Below are 19973 nucleotides of genomic sequence, written 5' to 3' on the forward strand. Positions count from 1 at the left end.
TTTCTGTCAAGAATACCACATCTCTTCCAATCTCTAAGTTTCACAATCACATTGTAATTCTCAGCAATTAATTCTACATCATCTCAGATCTTGAGAAATGAGGTGCAAAATCTCATATTTCATACTGCTACAACATATTGCACATCTCTCCCTTCCTCATTGCTCCCACACAGGCAGCACCTTAATTTAATTAAGCCTTGATCATCTCTCACTTGAGATACTACAATGGCTTCATATTGGCCATCATAGCCTCCAGCTTCTGCTGATTCCAATACAGTTTATTCATAACTGCCAAAGTGATATCACTGAAGTACATACCTGACCTTATTATTCCCCTACTCAATAAAATCCAGGAGCTTTTTAGTGCTTTTAGGATAAATTATGAACTAAAGGATTTGGCTTTAAAAGCCTTGTTCAAGCTGGCTTCTATCTGCTATTGTAAATTTACTACTATGTCATTCTTTTTCCCACAATCTGCAGTGACTTTCTGGTTGTTCCACATATCACACACAGTATCCCATTTTTCATTTCTGTGCATTTGCATGCTTCAAATGTTCTCCCTCCATATCTCTACCTTGAAGAATTCCATACTTCCTTCAAGAGTCTGTTCAAAAATTATCTTCTCCAAAAAGTCAATTCTGGGTTATCTTTCCACTCCACCTCTTTGATTAGGTCCCCATAGTGATATGTCACATATCATTTTTTATATTTAAATGCCTATAATTTTAGATAGAATGGGGCTTATTCACCTATATCATTGTATCCCAAGATCCTAGAACATTGCTTGATTCATAAGAAAAGCTTAATAAATTTATTTGCTTAGTTAATTGATAGATTACCCATTACCCAATTGAAACTGTTAGTCATGTTAGGCAAAAGAATTACAAACATTACAATATCACAAACATTCAATATATTCCATATGAATAGCACATATTTCCCCAGGTCTGCAGAGAGACAGAGATACAAAGAGACTGAGAGAGAGAGACAAAGATAGGGACAAGAGAGACACAGAGAGAAAGATGGAGAAAAAGAGAGGCAGATAAGAAAGAGACGACTAATTGGGGGAGGGGTAGTTCATTCTTGGAAATAATTATACCTAATACCTATAATAATAAGATTACGTATTTATGTAATACTTTGTGACTTGCAAAACACTTGACATAATATATAATTTGTTCCTCAAAAAAAAAAAATCTACAAGACAGATGCTATTATTAGCCTGATTTTGCAAGCAAGGAAACTAAGACTGATGTTAAGTGACTTGCCCATAGCTTGCAAGAATGTGAAGTAGGATTTGAACTGATTTTTCTTGACACTAAATTCAGAGCTCTCTCCATTGTCCCTTATCAGATTTATAGTCAAGTGAATGATACTTAAAACTTGATTTTGTTGCACAGTGACTGGCACATAGATGATGCTGAGTAAATGGCTGTTAATGGAGTTATTGATTATTTGCTAGTTAGGTGAACATCAGTAAATCATCTGGGGGAAGAACCAAATAGTGGAACACAGACATGTATATATCTGACCTTCTCAGAGCTTCCCTCAAATCAACAGCTGATCAGATTAAGCCTCTAAATTGGTTTTGGAATGACAGAACCCACAAATATTTGAAGTACCACAAATTTCCAGAACAGGATACTTTGGAAGAACTTCAGAAAAGGCTTGTTTCAAGTAGACAGGGGAGAACTGCCAAACCCAGACCATAGTGCAAAAAGCTTGGTGCAGGAAACTTGAGTAGGGAGCTAGGACATTTATTGTGCACCAGGGAATTTATTGTGAGGCTCATAGGTTACTGTCCTACTTGCAAGCTCTTGGTTCAGCATATTTGCTGTGAGATACCCAGAACCAAAAGCAAAAGGCAAATTGTGAGCCATGAAGACCCAGAAGAACAGAGAAGCTGACCACACCTACCCAGTCAGCAGTACCAGCCCCAAGCTGGTACTAAACTAAACTAAACTAAAGCTTTGTCATCCCCTTTGCCTTAAGAGCAAACCTCAACCTTTTAAAATAATGAGCAAAAAAGCAAAAATAACTCTGGCCATAGATAGCTTTTATGGAAAAAGAGAACAAACCTCAAACCTTGAGGACTCTAAACGCATAGTAGCTCCTAATGAAGCCCCAAAGGAAGATATGAGTTGGTCCCCATTTCACAAGACTCTCTTGAAAGAATTCAAAAAGGATCTTAAAAGGGAGTTAAAATAAAATTGGGAAAAGTAAATGAGATCTTTGCAAGAGGTTATGGAGAAGGAAAACCAGAAATTTATCTGAAGAAAACTCTTTAAACAAATAGACTTGTGAAATGAATAGAAAGCATATAACTATTTACAAAATAGATATGAAAAAGAAACCAATTCATTTAAAAACAAAATCTATGAAATGGAAAAAAATGCAATGAATGAAACATTTCATATAAAAGTTCAAATGGCTAAATGCGGAAGGAGATTAAAAGGTTAACTAAAGAAAATAATTCACTAAAAATTAGAATTGAACAAATGGAAGTCAATGAATCAATGAGACTTCAAGAATCAATCAAACAAGACCAAAACATGAAAAATAGAAGAAAATATAAAATATCTCATTGGAAAAACAACTGACCTAGAAAATAGATTTAGGAGAGACAATCTAAAATTATTGGACTTCCTGAAAACCACAATTAAAAAAGGGCCTAGACATCATCTTTCAGAAAATCATCAAAGAAAACTGCCCAGATACCCTAGAACCAGAAGGTAAAATAGCCATTGAAAGAATTCACCAATCACCTCCTGAAAGAGACCCCAAAATGAAAACTCCAAGGAACATCATAGCTAAATTTCAGAATTATCAAAGCAAGGAGAAAACATTGTAAGCATCCAGGAGGAAACAATTCAAATATTGAGGAGTCACAATCAGGATTACCCAGGACCTAACAGCTTCAACTTTAAACGATACAAGGGCATGGAATCTGATATTCTGAAAGGTAAAAGAACTTGGACTGCAGCCAAGAATCAATTATCCAGCAAAATTGAACATCATCTTTCAGGGGGAAAAATGGATATTCAATGAAACAGGTGAATCTTATCTATTTCTGATTAAAAGATCAGAAATGAATAAAAAATTTGATCTTTAAATACAGAACTCAAGAGAAGCATAAAAAGATAAAAAAGAAAGAAAAAATAACTTTCTTTTAAAACTTATAAAGCTTATATTCTTATATGGGGAGATAATATGTTTAACTCTTGAGATATGTATCTGTCAGGGGTATACTTAGATAATGCAGGTATAATTTGATTTTATTTTGATGATTTAAAAATAAACTAGAGGAGGAAAGGTAATTTTGTTGGAAGAAGAGGAAGATGGAATTAAAATGGGGTAAATTACACCTCATGAAGAGGCTAAAAAGATCTATTGCAATTGAGGGAAAGAGGGGAGGGGAATGAACATTGTATGAATCTTATTCTCATCATATTTAGCTCAAAGAGAGAATATCAAACACATTTAGCTTCACAGAGAAGCTTGTTTTGCTCTATAAGGAATCAGAGGGGAAGGGGGAAAGGAAGAGGGAGGCTAATAGAAGGGAGAATAGAAGTAGAAGGGAAAAGATATAAGAAAGGGGAAGGGGCTACAAAAGTAGAGGGCTTTTTGAGGGAAGGGATAATTAGTGACAAAATACTGGGGAGGAGGAAAAGGTAGAAAGGGAAGAGAAAAGTATAACAGGGTAAACAAGATGGCAAGAAATACAGAATTGGTCATTTTATATGTGAATGTGAATGAGATTATCTCTACCATAAAATGGAAGCAGATAAATTGGATTAAAAATCAGAATCCTATAATTTATTGTTTACAAGTAAATCATCTGGGACCTCTGAATTACAAGTTATCTTTCTCTAAAGTAAAAATGACAACAATAGTAGTAATGATCTCAGAAGTCCAAAGTTATAGGCTTTACAAATTTTAGAGTAACTAAGAAATAGGATTTGTACACATTACTGCAAAATTCCCAAGTAATTGGAAAACAAAGCCATTCCTGGGAATGATAACTATTTCTTATGACTTTTAAAACCTCCGGGGCTAGAAATGCCCATTCTATGTGGCTAGAATAGGTGTGCCTACATTTGGATCATTTTAAAAAAAAAAAGTCACCTTAGAAATCTAGTGAGCTTAAATCTGATGGGAGCAGAAGAACTGGGAAAGAGATTACTTTCCCTTCAATCAATTTCATACTATTCCAAATGAACAGAAAGTATTTTAGGGAAGAAGCAGAGCTTGGAAGACCCGGGTCAGAGAGACAGAAGAGCTGGTTCTGAGAGTGAACATGAACATCTCACATCTAACAAAGCCACAATGAAAAGGGAGTGAGTGGTAGAATGAATAAGTAGGGCATCTATCTTTACAGAGTTACTGACTGACCTTCAAAAGAAGGTTAAAATCACCTTCAGGGATCAGAGCTCTTAAGATTAAAACCTCGGTGACTTTAGAGATAACCTAATTCATCCTCTTCATTTCTGGGGAGGTAACAAACACCTAGCACCCTATTGCACTTTGTAGTCTGTAAAGCACTTCACCTATATTTCCCTGATACTAAAGCAATATTTGATTCATTATGTCACCCAGATGTCTATAAGAAAATGACACAAAAAGTTTATCATCCAATTCATGTCAATATCTATGTATTGGGTCACATGAGAAAGTTGTCCTTGATTATCCCTAATGCTCCTTCATGCCCTTAATTGAGTCTCCTATGTAAAGCCTGGTACTCAGGATTCAAAAACAAAGACAGAAATCAGACTGCCTTGGTGCTCAAAATATTTGCCTTTTTTTCTCGTGGGGAAGGAGCAGTATATCTCATTAGCAGAAAATAACATGGAGAAGTAGTGAATTATAAAAAACAAAAGAGAAAGAGAGAGAAAGAGAGAGGAAAGGAAGGAGACAGAGTTAGAGAAACAAAATAATAGGGAAAAAAACATAGTAAAAATTGAGGAGAAAACTTAACCTGTTATCTGTCTTCCAATATCTGGGTTTCAATGCCTATTATAATTCTTAATTCCTTATCATCGCATATCTTGAGAAACAAGGTGCCAACTTGTATACTTCCTAGTTCTAGAGGATATTTCACATCTTCCACTTCCACATTATTCACACAGGCAACAACTTAAACCAAGCCTTGATCACCTCTCATTTGGGAAACCTTCACAACCTCTTATTTGCTCATTTCCAGCTTCTCCAGACTCCAATCCATCTTTTTTCACAACTGTCAAAGTGATATCACTTAAATATACATCTGACCATGCGAGTCCTCTACTTAGCTAAAATCAGCGGCTTTTTATGCCCCTGTGATAAAATGTGAACTGAATAATTTTGCCTTAAAATTCTTGACTTCTACCTGCTCTTCTTGATTTATTGATGTATTATTCCCCTCCCAAAATCTGAAATGATTTTCTGGCTATTCCACACATGATACACAGCATCATAGCTTCCATTTCTGTGCATTCATATAGATCATCCCTCATGTCTCAAATGCTTTCCCTCCAAATCTTGACTTTAAAGAATGCCATACTTGTTTTAAGAGTCTACACAAAAATAACCTTTTCCAAAAATCACACTAATTTTAGTGATCAACTCATGAATGTTAGTGATCAACTCATGAAAAGTCTTTAATGAGCTGATCACTAAAATTAGTGTTCCTCTAGAAATATCTCATATAGAAAGCAAATTCTTTGAGATCAGCGCCTATTTCACCTATATATTTGTATCCTAAGTGGCTAGAAGACTGCTTGGTAAATATCAAAAGCTTAATGATTAGAATTATTCTTTTGAAAATAACTATACTTAATACCCATAATTTATATTAAGCATTTCTGTAGTACTTAGTGATTTGTAAAACTCTTGACTTATATCATTTGATAATAATAAAAAAATCCATAACAGATGCTTTTATTATCCTCGTTTTTCATACAAGGAAAGAAACAGAAGCTAAGTGGCTTGCCCATAATTAGCAAAAACCTGAAATAATACTCAAACTTGTTTATCCTGACTCCAAGTTCAGAAATCTCAATTGTGCCTCATCAGACTGATAGTCAAGTACATAAATTTTGGCTTTCCTGCACTGTGGCTGACACAAAAAAATATACTTACTAAATGACAACTATTGATGGAATGATTATTTACTAGTTATGTGAGTATAGGTAAATTATCTGGACCCTCTAAACCATGGGTTACCTACCTGTAAAGTGAAAAATTATCTCTCAGAGGTATAAAATTATAGGCTTTGCAAATTGGAAGTATCTTTAAGAGAAATATAATTCATAAACATTATTTCAAAATTCCCAAGTAGTTGGAAAACAACAACACTCCTGGGAAAGTCAGAAAGAAAGCAGCTACTGATGAGTTTTTCTCAAGATATTTCCTCATCCTCTGGGACTAGAAATGCTTGGGGGATGTGGCTGTCATTTGTCTGCCCATATTTGGAAAATTTCATAAGAGATGTCACATAAGAACTCCAGTGAGCCTAATGGGAGTAGGAGAACTTGGAGTAAGATCACTTCCCCTGAATCCAGTCTCCCATTATTCCCAATAATCTGTTTGTGTTTGAGAAAGTGTCCTAGAGAAGAAGCAGAACTTGAAGAACCAGGATCAGAGAGACAGAAAGGCTGGTTCTGAGGCTGGCCTGGAACCTCTCATTCTCAGCTAAGCCACAGTGGAAAAGGACTGAGTGGTGGTGTAAGTAGTTAGGACATCTGACTTTCCAAAGTTACCAACTGACTTTGAAGCTAGAGATCACCCTCAGGGATCAGATTTTTTTAGAACCTCAGTAACTTTAGAAATCAGCTATTTCATCCCCTTCATTTCTCGGAGCTGGAGGGATGATCAGATTCCTATTGCACTTTGTGGTCAGCAAATCATTTCACATATATTATCTTATTTAATCTACATAACAAGTCTGTAAAGTAGGAGTCATCATTCTTCCCATTTTATAGGTCAGGAAACTGAAGACAAACAGAGGTTAAAGGACTTGCCTAAGATCACTCAGCTAGTAAGTGTCTGAGGAAGAAATTGAACTCACCCCTCCCTGCATATCTTTTGTTTGATCCAAATATATCACCCAGATACAGGAAAATGATACAGTACAATTTCTCCAAACAGTTCATGCTACTACTATATAATGAGCCACATGAGATAAATCATCCTTGATTATTCCAAAAGTTCCTCCCTGCTCTTAATTGAATCTCTTGTGTCCTAATCTAGGCAAGACCTGACACTCAGCACTTCAAATACAAAGATAGAAAGCATATTTTCCTGGTTCTCAAGATATTTGTCTTCCCTTTAATAGGGAAGATCATCGCCATTAACAGAGAATAATATGAGGAAATAGTGAGTGATTGTGAACCAAAAGAGACATAGAGAGGGAAGTGGGGAGGGAATGGGGGGGGGAGACAGAGGCAAAGAGACAGAGCAAGAGAGGAAAATCAATATAAAAATTGAGGAAAATGCCTGTGGATTTCTGAAAGGGATGACTTCCAAGAGGATGCAGTTTTCCTCACTGAGGTGCTGAAGGAACAATTAGGAATCTGAAAGCGAAAATGAGGAAGTAGAGTACTCCAGAAGGGGGGAGGTTGTTCATATTCAGGGAGGATAGAATAAGGCAGGTTTGTTTTGGAGGTGAGCTGGCAGTCCATTTGGGCTGGTATGTAAAGGGCATGAAGAACAATAATGAGAAATGACCCATTGAAGGAAGTTGGAGTCAGGTTTATAAATATCCAGTGAAAGAGTTTGAGAGTATCAGGAGCAATAGAGAACTACTGGATATTCTAGAGAAGGACAGTGGCCTTGTGTGCTTGAGATAAGGTGTATTAGAAAAAGGATGGTAGAAGTAGGAGAATAATGGAAAGAGACAGAAAAGAAATATTGAGAGGCATTATAATTACCCAGACAAAGGGTGATGAGGGACTGAATGATCACAATGGCTATGTGACTAAAAAAAAACAGGATAGACACAAGAGCAGTTTTATAGAAAGAAAGGAGAAAACATGGCAACCCATTGGATGTGACTGATGAGGAAGTGGGAAGAGTAATATATGGCTCAGTTTTCAAGCCTAGGAAATGGAGGGCATTGAGATGCCAACAGAAGAAACAGGTAAGTTGAAAGGGGAGGTGGGTTTTTTAAGAGGCAGAACCCAGCTGGATTCAATCTTTCCCTTTCACAAGTCACTAATGAATCTCTCTGATCTTTCAGCTGGAGGATAAAAAAAAGAGTTGTGCTAGGGAACAGCAATAAAGAAAGACTAGCTATAGAAGGATAACATTTTGGCCATGGATATAGTGGTCAAGAGAGGGGTGGCCCAATGGTCAGACAATAGAAATGAGGTGGTAGTGGGGCATTGCTTAGAACACAATAATATGGTGATTTCTATAAGCAAGCACTGTAGAGATGTGACAGGTATTTGTATATCTTTGTCACATACGTAGTGGGGGCAGAGAGGGATGTGCAGCCACTGGGAAGGAAAAGAGCATGGGGAAGTTGAAGCTGAACTGGGTCTGGGTAAAGGGAAGAAGTAAGGAGATTGTGCCTCTTGTCTATAATCCCTATGAGAGATCATTGCAGGTTAATGGAACTCTTGGGCTCAGGAGTTCTGAGTCACAGTGGGGCTATAACCAATTGTGTTTGCCCTATAAGGCTAGCACCAGTATAATGACCCATGAGAAACAAAGGGCCACTAGGCTGCAAAAGGAGGGGTGGATGATCCCAAGTCAAAAATGGAATTACCAATGACACTGAGAGATAAGTGGCCACTGTACCTCCACTCTAGGAAAGATAAGGACACTTATTCTCCAAACAAACAAACAAAATAATGGCACTAGACTGGATGTAAGGAACTCTGGCTACTAGTTCTAGTCCTGCCAATGACTCAGAATTTGAGAATATTTTAACGAGACCTTAGAGAAATCATGGAAGCTCCTTGTGGGCTGTTTTCTTATCTATTAACACAAAATGACTTAGCTAGATGATCTCTAGTAAACTTTTTACTTCTCACAAATCTCACACTATTCTAAATCTATAAGGTTTCAGGATTCCTTCACTCAGAGCTTCCTGTTCTAAGCACCTTTCTAGTCTGCTCTTTGGGATCATTTGCCAGTTCTAATAACCAGTGATTCTCTGGATCTAAATAGCCAGAGCACTCATCTTTTCCACTCTCAGAAAAGAAAAATGTTACCAGGCTGACCCCAGGATGACCAGCATCACCAATACTAATGTTTGTCTCAGAGTTCTCTGAGATTTTTTTAAAATATCAAATCAGAAAGAGGTATACAGGTGGAATAATCAATAAGTGCTATAACTGATATCAGGAAATATTGAATTCAAAACTTGTCTCATATATGTGGGTTGAGACCCTAGACAAAACCTGTTTAATTTCCTATTCTGTAAAATGGAGTTAATAGTAACACCAATGTCTGAGGCAATTGTGAGAATTGAATTTAAAAATAAATTAATGTCAAGTGCTTCGTAAATAGATAAATATTATCTATTAAAATTATGATTTACACAGCCCAGTAATGGCTCTCTTCTAAACAGCATCATGGGAACTAGATACTTATTCCTTCCGTTCTGTCATTGTTGAGAACAAACACACCTGTACTCCTTGTGAAACTGTCTTTAAGCGACAGGTTAAAAGTCACAAGGAAAGCCATGACTCTTAAACTGTCTCAATATAAGATGATATTAGAAAACCAACCTCAGATGTGTGGGAGAAAATGTCAGAGCATCGTCAGACACAGTTACTCTGTTGGTTGATTTTGCTGAACTCCTTTCTTCTCTTTCTTTCTCGGTCTTTGTTGTAACAGATGGCTCCTTGAGTTGGGTAACGGGCAAGGATAAAGTCTGAAATAAAATTCAGAAAACAAAAAAACATTTCAATAAAATAATTTTAACTTCTTTATATTAAACTAAATGCCACTTCATTCTTAATTTAAATTCTCTTTGTATTCTTTATTTACAGATGATATAAAAGGCATGACCCAAGAAAATGGCATCAGAGTGACCGAGTTCATTCTACTGGGATTTGCAGTTCGACAAGAACTACAGTACATGCTCTTCCTGGTGTTTCTGGTCATCTACATGATATCTCTAGTGGGCAATGTTGGTATGATCCTGCTCATCAAGTGTGATGCTCGCCTTCACACTCCCATGTTTTTTTCCTCCAAAACTTGGCTTTTGTTGACCTCTGTTACACATCCGCTATCACTCCCAAGATGTTGGTCAACTTTCTGGTCACAGATAAATCCATCTCATTCTCAGAGTGTATGGTACAATTATGTTTATGGTGTATTTGCAGCAGTTGAATGTTACCTTTTGGCTACCATGGCTGTAGATCGTTATGTGGCCATCTGCAACCCACTTCATTACCAGTAATCATGTCCCTGAGAGTCTGCATCCAGTTGGTCACTGGATCCTATGTTATAGCTTCTGAGAATGCTACCACACACATGGGCTTTCTCCTTTCACTGTCTTTCTGCAATTCTCACAAAATCAATCACTTCTTTTGTGATTTGCCCCCAATCCTGGCCCTCTCCTGTTCTAATATTAATGTCAATGTCATGTTGTTGATTATTTTTGTGGGTTTTAACCTGGTAAGCACATTGCTGGTTGTGTTTCTCTCTTACATTTACATCCTGGCTGCCATCTTGAGGATGCCCTCTGCTGCAGGAAGACACAAAGCCTTCTCTACTTGTGCCTCCCACCTGACTGCTGTCACCATTTTCTATGGGACACTTTCTTACATGTATTTACAGCCTTCTTCCAGCGAATCACAAGAGAATGATAAAGTGGCCTCTGTGTTTTATGGCATTGTGATACCCATGCTGAACCCCCTGATCTATAGTCTGAGAAACAAAGAGGTGAAAAAAGCAGTGAAAGTGCTCATGAAAAGTTGTTCTTGAGTCAGTTCTTGCATTCCAATTCATAGAAACATTTCGTTTATTTTCTTTGATAGCTAGATGATGGATCAGTTCAGAGAGCATCCCATCTCATTGTTTTAGTATGTAAATAAGAAAAGAAGTATGGGGGATGTGACAAACTAGGGTTAAAATTTAGAAGCATATGTAGGGCAGCAGACATCTTTCTTTAATAGCCTTTAAAAGTTATCCACAATCATTCAACATCTTTAACCAGATTATAATGATATCATGAATGTTGTTAGTACTGGCAATAATGGTTGTAGTTTACAGTTTTTGTTAAATACTTTCATTATAACATGGTTAAGAGTCTTCGGGACCTATAATTTCCTTCATTTAAGGAATTCTATGCCTGAAAATGCTTCCATTGATTTTGAATTGTGCATATTAGCAACCTAAAATTCAGTCGTGACATAGTATTAGAGATTGACGGAAGAACTTTAAAACTCTTCACAACCTGCTGCAAATTGCAATTTCCAGACTTATTATACATTGTTCTTTATATCAACTCTGTGATTCAGACAGATTTTCCTTTTTGCTTTCATCACATATGATCTTCCATCTTTCCTTGGATGATACTCCTTGATATCTTACTCAACTGGAAAGCCCATTTATTCTTGTATATTTCACAATGTATATAAATATTTTAAAATCTGTTTTCTGTATTGTATATAATAAATGGATTTACTCATTTTTAATTATTTATAATGTTCATATATATGACCAATATTTATTGTGCAGAGACTAAGCTGAAAAGTTTATGTTAAGAGCTACTTCCTTCCCTCAAGAATAGTCTTGGGGCAGCTAGGTGGTGCATGGATAGAGCACCAGCCCTGAATTCAGGAGGACACGAGTTCAAATCTGATCTCAGACACTTAACACTTCCTAGCTGTGTGACCCTGGGCAAGTCACCTAACCCCAGCCTCAGGGGGGTGTGGTAGGAGTAGTCTTTGTTCTCAACCTACAGCCTAGAGATTTTCCTAAAGTACTAGAATGTCCATGACTACCCACTACTTGGTTTCTAGGGAATTTCTATTATTTTCATAATCAAATATAAATCCCTTTTTGGCAGTTAGAGCTTTTCACAACCCAGATCATTCCTATCTTTCTTTCATATTACTCCTCACCAAACACTCTATGGCCCAGCTATACAGACCTATTTCTTTGGCTTTACATGTAATGTTCCATCTCATTTCCAGTCCTTTGCCCTGGCTAACCCCTAATTGTAAATGTTCTCTCTCCTCCCCTCTACCTCTTGTTTCCCTGCTTTCTTCAACTCATAGCTCAATTACCATCTTCTACAGGTGACTTTTCAGTCTCCACATATGCTGATGGCTTCTTTTCTAAGGTTACCTTTCATCTACTCTGTGTAGATCTTGTATGAACTTACAAATACCAATAACTTGTTCCATTCACCTTGAGCTTTTCTTTTTCTTATGTATCTCTTACTAATTACCACATAGTGGAAGCTCACTTAATAATTGCTGAATTATGGATTTATTGATTAGACATTTTGAATTACATCTCTACTATTCCTCTTAAACTTAATATGTCCAAAAGAGAATTTTTGATTTTATTCACAAACAAATCCCTCTCCATATTTTCTTCTTTCTGTCAAGAATATCTCCAATCTTCCAATCACTAGTTTTCACATCCAGATCGTATTTCTCAAGAACTGATTCCTCATCATCTCATATCTTTGGAAATGAGGTGCTAATTCTTATACTTCCTATTTATAGAAATGTTATAGAACATATTTCACTTCTCCCCCTTCATCATTAATCACACAGGTACTCTTTTAATTCAAGACTTGATCACCTCTTTCTTGAGACACTGCCATGGCCTCATATTTACTCTGCTCATCTCAAAGTTCTCCTGACTCCAACATATCTTATTTATAACTACCGAAGTGATTTCACTTAAGTACATATCTGACCATGTGATTTCTCTAATCAGCTAAAACTAGGAGGTTTTTTGCTTAAAAGCAAAACTATGATGAAATATGAACTAGGTGATTTGACCTTAAAAGCCCTGTTCAATCTAGCTTCTACATGCTTTTCTAGACTTATTAATATTTTAGTCATGCCATTTCACAATCTGCAGTAACTTTCCGGCTATTCCACACATCACACAAAGCATCTTATCTTCCATTTCTGTGCATCCACATAGGATACCCATCATGCCTCAAATGCTCTCCTTTCATATCTCTACCTGAAAGTACTCCATACTTCCTTCAAGAGTCTTCTCATCTCCAAAAAGTCTTTCTTGAGTTATCAATCCAACCCATGCCTCAGATTGGGGCTTTCCTAGAAATTTCTCATATAAAATGCAAATTCTTAGAGAACAGGGCCTGTCTCATTTAAATATTTGTATTCCAAATGCCTAGAGGGATTCTTGGTCCATATCAAGGACTTAATTATAATTTTTATTAGCTAATTCATAGCCAACTTAATAACACAAATGTAATAAGACACATTTCACAATATTCCAAAATAATGATTAGCAAAATTTTCATCAATCTATAAGGAAGAGGGAGAGAAAGAAATACAGAGACAGACAGAGACAGAAAGAGACACACAGAGAGAAAGCAAGAGGGAAGGAGAGAGGGAGAGAAGAAAAGAGGGAGAAAGAGGACAGGGAGAGAAGGGGTTTGATGAGTATAGAGTTATTCTTTTGAAAATAATTATACTGAATACCTATAATATGATTTGTAAAGCACTTGACATAGTGTATCATTGATCCTCACAAAAACTGAGGCTGGGGTTAATTGACTTGCTCATAGCTACCAAGTATCTGAGATAGTATTCTCCACTGTGCCTCTTTAGGCTTATAGTAGTGTGAATGGACATAAATCTTGACTTTCCTGCAGAGTAGATGGCACAGAAGATGCCTATTAAACGACTGTTGATGGAGTGATTATTTGTGAGTTATGTGAGCATAGAAAATCACCTGGGTCCTCTGAACCACAGGATATCTAACAGCAAATTGAAAAATTACTTCTCAGAAGTATAAGATTTGCAAATTTTGAAGTATCTTTAAGAGAAATACAATTCATAAACATTACTACAAAATTCCCAAGAAATTGGACAACAAGAGTACTCCTGGGAAGTCAGACGGAAAGTAGCTACTAATGACTTTTTTTTTTTAATGATAATCCTCTGAGACTAGAAATGCCTAGAGGAGTAGGTGTTCATGCTATGTGGCTGTCATATGTGTGCCTACATTTGAAACACTTGACAAGTTGTCACATTAGGACTCCGGTGAGCCTAGAACTTGAGCGAGCAAGGGAATTGGAGTGACATTACTCTTCCCCCGAAGCCAATCTCCCATTATTCCCAATAATCTGTGTGTGTTTAAGAAAAATCTCTTAGGGAACAAGCAAAACTTAAAGGACCAGGGTCAGAGAAATAGAAGGGCTGGTTCTGAGGCTGGACAGGAACCTCTCACTCTCCGCAAAGCCACAGAGAAAAAGGACTAAGTGGTGGGGTGAGTAGGTAGGATATCTGAATTTCCAAAGTTACTGAATGACCTTCAGAAGGTAAAGATCATCCTCAGAAATCAGACCTCTTAACATTTAGATCTCAGAGATCAGAAGGTAGAGATCATCCTCAGAAATCAGACCTCTTAACATTTAGATCTCAGAGATCAGAAGGTAGAGATCATCCTCAGGAATCAGACCTCTTAACATTTAGATCTCAGAGATCAGAAGGTAGAGATCATCCTCAGGAATCAGACCTCTTAACATTTAGATCTCAGAGATCAGAAGGTAGAAATCATCCTCAGGAATCAGACCTCTTAACATTTAGATCTCAGAGATCAGAAGATAGAGATCATCCTCAGGAATCAGACCTCTTAACATTTAGATCTCAGAGATCAGAAGATAGAGATCATCCTCAGGAATCAGACCTCTTAACATTTAGATCTCAGAGATCAGCTACTTCATCCCCTTCATTTCTGGGGAGGAATGATGAAGGATTCCTACTGCTCTTTATGACCAGTAAATCACTTCACATATATTATTTCATTTGATCTACATAACAGCCCAAGAAGTTGAAGCCCATTGTTCTCCCCATTTTACAGGTGAGGAAGCTGAGAAAGAGTAGAAACTAAATGACTTGCCTAGCATCACTAAGCTAGTAAGTTTCTGAAGTAGAACTTGAGCTCAAATCTTTCTGACACTACTCCAATATTTAATCCACTATACCATCCAGATTTCTATAGGAAAACAAGTTTATCCACCCACTTCATGTCACAATCCAAGAGACAACTGCCCTTGATTATCCCTAAAGTTCCTCCCTGCACTTAATTGAGTCTCCTGTGTATTAATCTATGCAAGGGCTGGTGCTCAGGGCTTCAAATACAAAGATAGAAGAGACACTTTCCTGGTCCTCAAGATATTTTTTTTTCTGCTTTAACATTGAAGGAACAGGATATGCCATTAGCAGAGAAAAATGTGGAGAAATAGTAAGTGATGAGAATCAAAAAAGACATCAAGAGGAAAATCATATAGAAGAGGGAGATAGAGTCAGAGAGAGCAAGAGAGAAAAAAACAGTCATAACAGCCATAATAATTGAGAGAAATGCCTGTGAATTTCTGAAAAGGATAACTTCTAAGAAGATACAGTTTTCAGGGCAGCTAGGTGGCGCAGTGGATAGAGCACCAGCCTTGAATTCAGGAGGACCAGAGTTCAAATCTGGTCTCAGACACTTAACACTTCCTAGCTGTGTGATCCTGGGCAAGTCACTTAACACTAGCCTCAAAAAAAAAAAAAAAAAAAAAAGAAGAAGAAGAAGAAGATACGGTTTTCCTTATTGATGCATTGAACGAACAATTAGGAATCTGAAAGATAAGATCATGAAGTAGAGTACTCCAAAAAGGAAAAATATTCATATTCATATTCATATTCAGGGAGGTCAAAAAAGGGAAGACTTACTTTGGGGGTAAACTGGCGGTCCAGTTGGGCTGGTATGTAAAGGGCATCAAAAAGAATAAAGAAAAATGAGCCTTTGAAGGAAGTTAGAATCAGGTCCATAAATACCATAAATAGTATAATACTAATAATAATACTAATACTAATAATAATAATAATATTAATACTAATACTAATTATTTATTAATATATTAAATTATAGTATAAATTAATAATATAATTATAATATAATATATTATATAATATAATATAAATTATATATAATATAAATTATAAACTAATACTAATACTAATAATTAATACTAATAATAATAATAAGGAAGTTAGAATCAGGTCCATAAATACCATAAATAGGTCCATAAATAGTGAAAGTTTCCATGTTATATATACTATCAGGAGCAGGAGGGAACTATTGAAAATTCCAGAGAAGGACAGTGAGCTTGTGTGCCTGAGATATGATATTGGAAAATTTTAAAAGGGTAGTTGAAGCAGGAGGATAATGCAAAAACAGAGAATCATTAGAAGGCATTGTAATCACTCAGACATAGAGTGATGAGGGACTTAATGATCAGAATGGCTATGTGACTAAAAAGGATAGGATGGACACAAGAGCAGTTTTATAGGAAGAAATAATAGAACTTGGCAGCTTATTGGATGTGACTGATGAGGGAAGGAGAAGAGTAAATACATGGCTCAGGTATCAAGCCTAGGAGATGAAGAGCATTGAGATGCCACCAAAAAAAAAAAAAAAGTAAGTTAAAAGGAGAGATGGGTTTCATAAGAGGCAGAAGCAAGATGGATTCAAACTTTCCCTTTCATAACTCTAAATAATCTCTCATCTTTAAACTGGAGGATTCAAAAAAGAGTTGCAGTACTGAACAGCTATGAAGAAAAGTTATAGAAGGATGACATTCTGACCATGGGTATGTATAGTAGCCAAGAGAAGTAGCCAATGGCCAGACAATAGGAATGAGGCAATAGTGGGGCATTGATTGAAACACAAAGAGATGGTGATTTCTATAAGTAAAAAAAGAAAAGAAGAAGAAGAAGAAAGAAGAAGGAAGAAGAAGGAAGAAGAAGGAAGAAGAAGGAAGAAGAAGGAAGAAGAAGGAAGAAGAAGGAAGAAGAAGGAAGAAGAAGGAAGAAGGAAGAAGAAGGAAGAAGAAGGAAGAAGAAGGAAGAAGAAGGAAGAAGAAGGAAGAAGAAGGAAGAAGAAGGAAGAAGAAGGAAGAAGAAGGAAGAAGAAGGAAGAAGAAGGAAGAAGAAGGAAGAAGAAGGAAGAAGAAGGAAGAAGAAGGAAGAAGAAGGAAGAAGAAGAAGAAGAAGAAGAAAAAGAAGAAGAAGAAGAAGAAGAAGAAGAAGAAGAAGAAGAAGAAGAAGATACAGTTTTCCTTATTGATGCATTAAAGGAACAATTAGGAATCTGAAAGATAAGATAATGAAGTAAAGTACTCCAAAATTGAGATTGGATGTAAGGAATTCTGGCAATGAATTCTAGTCCTGCCAATTACTCAGTTTGAGACTATTTTAAAAGGACCTTAGAGAAATCATAGAAGCTCCTTGTGGTCTGTTTTCTCATCTATTAACACAAAAAGACTTAGCTAGGTGAACTCTAATCCACCTTTCCCTTCTGATGTTCTGAAGTTCTTCACAAGTCTCACACTCTTCTGTCTATAAGGTTCCAGGATTCCTTCATTCAGAGCTAACACTTCCTTTTCTGAGCACCCTTCTAGCTCGGACCTTTGGAATCATTTACCAGTTCTAACAAGCAATATCCCTGAATACTCATCTTTTTTACTCTGGGAAAAAAAATATCACAGGGTATTTCCAGGAGGATCAGCACCACCAATACTAATGTATGTCTTAGAGTTTTCTGAGATTTTTTAAAATATCAAGCAAGAAGGAGTTATCCAGGTATAATGAATAAATGCTAAACCTGAAATCAGGAAGTCTTGAGTTCAAATCTTGTCTCATACACATGGGGTGAGGCCCTGGCCAAAACCTTACCTTCTACCTGTCTAATTTCTTTTTCATCAAAATGGGGATAATTGTAAAATGTCTGAGGCAATTGTGAGGATTGAATGTAAAAATAAATTAGTGCAAAGTGTCTTTATGGTGCTAGGAAAAAAAGTTATCTGTTAATATTGTGATTTACACAGCCCAGCAAGGATTTTCTCCTCAGGACGGTACCAGGAAGACTAGATACTTATTCCTCCCATGCTGTTATTGCTGAGAATAAACATGACTACACTCCTCGTGAAAATGTCTTTAGGATACCAGCCTTGAATTCAGGAGGACCCGAGTTCAAATCTGGTCTCAGACACTTAACACTTCCTGGCTGTGTGACCCTGGGCAAGTCACTTAACCCCAGCCTCAGGGGGAAAAAAAAAAGAAAAAAAAAAGAAAATGTCTTTAGGAGGTAAGGTAAAAGTCACAGGGAAACCTATGTTTTGTATAATGTAAATTGCATCATGTAAATTAACCTTAGAAAACCAACTTCGGACACAGTTGCTATGTTTGTTGGCTTTTCTGAACTCTCTCCTCTTTCTTTTCTAGTCTTTATTTTAACAGATGGTTCCTTGGGTTGGGTAGTGGACAAGGATAAATTCAAAAATGAAAGTGATATGAAAACAAAAATATTTCAATAAAATGATTTTAAATGAACCTTCATTAAACTAAATTCTATTTTATTCCTAATTTGAAGTCACTAAAATCTCTTGGTCCTCCTTCCTATTTAGTTCACTTGCACTTGATATGAAAGCCATGATCCAAGGAAATGGCACCAGAGTGACTTTTATTCTATAGAGTTTATTCTATAGTGATTTGCTGTTTGATAAGAACCACAGTACATCCTCTTCCTGGTGTTTGGTCACCTATATGACATCTCTAGTGGGTAATCCTTATCATCACCTTCACACTCCCATGTATTTTTTTCCTCCAAAATTTGGTTTTCTTTGACCTCTGTTTTACATCTGTTATCACTCCCAAGATGTATTAGATCAGACACTAAACACTTCCTAGCTGTGTGACCCTGGGCAAGTCAATTAACATCAATTGCCTTGTCAAAAAGAGAGAGAGAGAGAGAGAGAGAGAGAGAGAGAGAGAGAGAGAGAGAGAGAGAGAGAGAGAGAGAGAGTGAGAGAGTGTTAAAAGGGGAGAAGTGGTTCATTCTTGGAAATAATTATACTTAATACTTATCATAATAAAATTAAGCATTTATGTAGCACTTTCTGATTTGCAAAGCATTTGACATGATATATTATTTGATCCTCCCCCAAAATCCATAAGATAGGTGCTATTAGCCTGATTTTGCAAACAAGGAAACTGAGGTTGTTAGCCATAGCTAGCAAGAATCTAAAGTAGGATTTGAACTGATTTATCTTGACACCAAATTCAGACCTCTTTCCATTGTTCCTCATGAGACTTCATACTCAAGTGAATAACACTTAAATCTTAATTTTGTTGCACAGTGGCTGATACATAGATAATCTTAAGTAAATGTCTGTTTTTAAAGCTTTTTATTTTCAAAATACATGCATAGATAATTTTCAACATTCACTGCTGTAGGGCAGCTAGGTGGCACAGTGGATAGAGCACCAGCCCTGAATTCAGGAAGACCTGAGTTCAAATGGTCTCAGACACTTAATACTTCCTAGCTGTGTGACCCTGGGCAAGTCACTTAACCCTATTTGCCTCCTGTGCTCCAAATTTTTTTTCTCCCTCCTTTCCTCCTATCTTTCACCTGGAAGGCAAGAAATCCAATCCAATGTCAAATATGTGCAATTTTTCTACACGTAACTCCATAATTATCATGCTGAACAAGAAAATCAGATCAAAAAGTGGAAAAATGAAAAAGAAAAAAGCAAGCAAGTAACAACAAAAAAGTGAAAATATTATTTTGTGATCCACATTCAGTGGTGCAGATAGGCCATTGGAACTGGCCTGAATCATCTCATTGTTGAAAAGCTACGTCCATCAGAATTGATCATTATATAATCTTGATGTTGGTATGTACAATATTCTCCTGGTGCTACTCACTTCACTTAGCATAAGTTCACATAAGTTTCTCCAGGACTTTCTGGAAATCAAATGCTGATCCTTTCTTATAGA

At 36.6% G+C, this 19973-nt stretch overlaps 1 long non-coding RNA gene and 1 pseudogene across 1 annotated transcript in view; one reads left to right on the top strand and one right to left on the bottom strand.

The window, feature by feature from the left end:
- The window catches only part of LOC141547726 (uncharacterized), a 100409-nt gene that overhangs the window by 52978 nt on the left and 27458 nt on the right, over positions 1-19973 (bottom strand). The window contains exon 2 of the long non-coding RNA XR_012483603.1: positions 9714-9859. This is a non-coding gene — a long non-coding RNA (uncharacterized LOC141547726). The remainder of the gene's footprint in view (positions 1-9713; positions 9860-19973) is intronic.
- LOC141547157 (putative olfactory receptor 5AK3) lies at positions 9992-10917 on the top strand (annotated as a pseudogene).

This window comes from Sminthopsis crassicaudata, chromosome 6 (assembly GCF_048593235.1).
Source record: "Sminthopsis crassicaudata isolate SCR6 chromosome 6, ASM4859323v1, whole genome shotgun sequence".
In the NCBI taxonomy this organism is placed as follows: domain Eukaryota; kingdom Metazoa; phylum Chordata; class Mammalia; order Dasyuromorphia; family Dasyuridae; genus Sminthopsis; species Sminthopsis crassicaudata.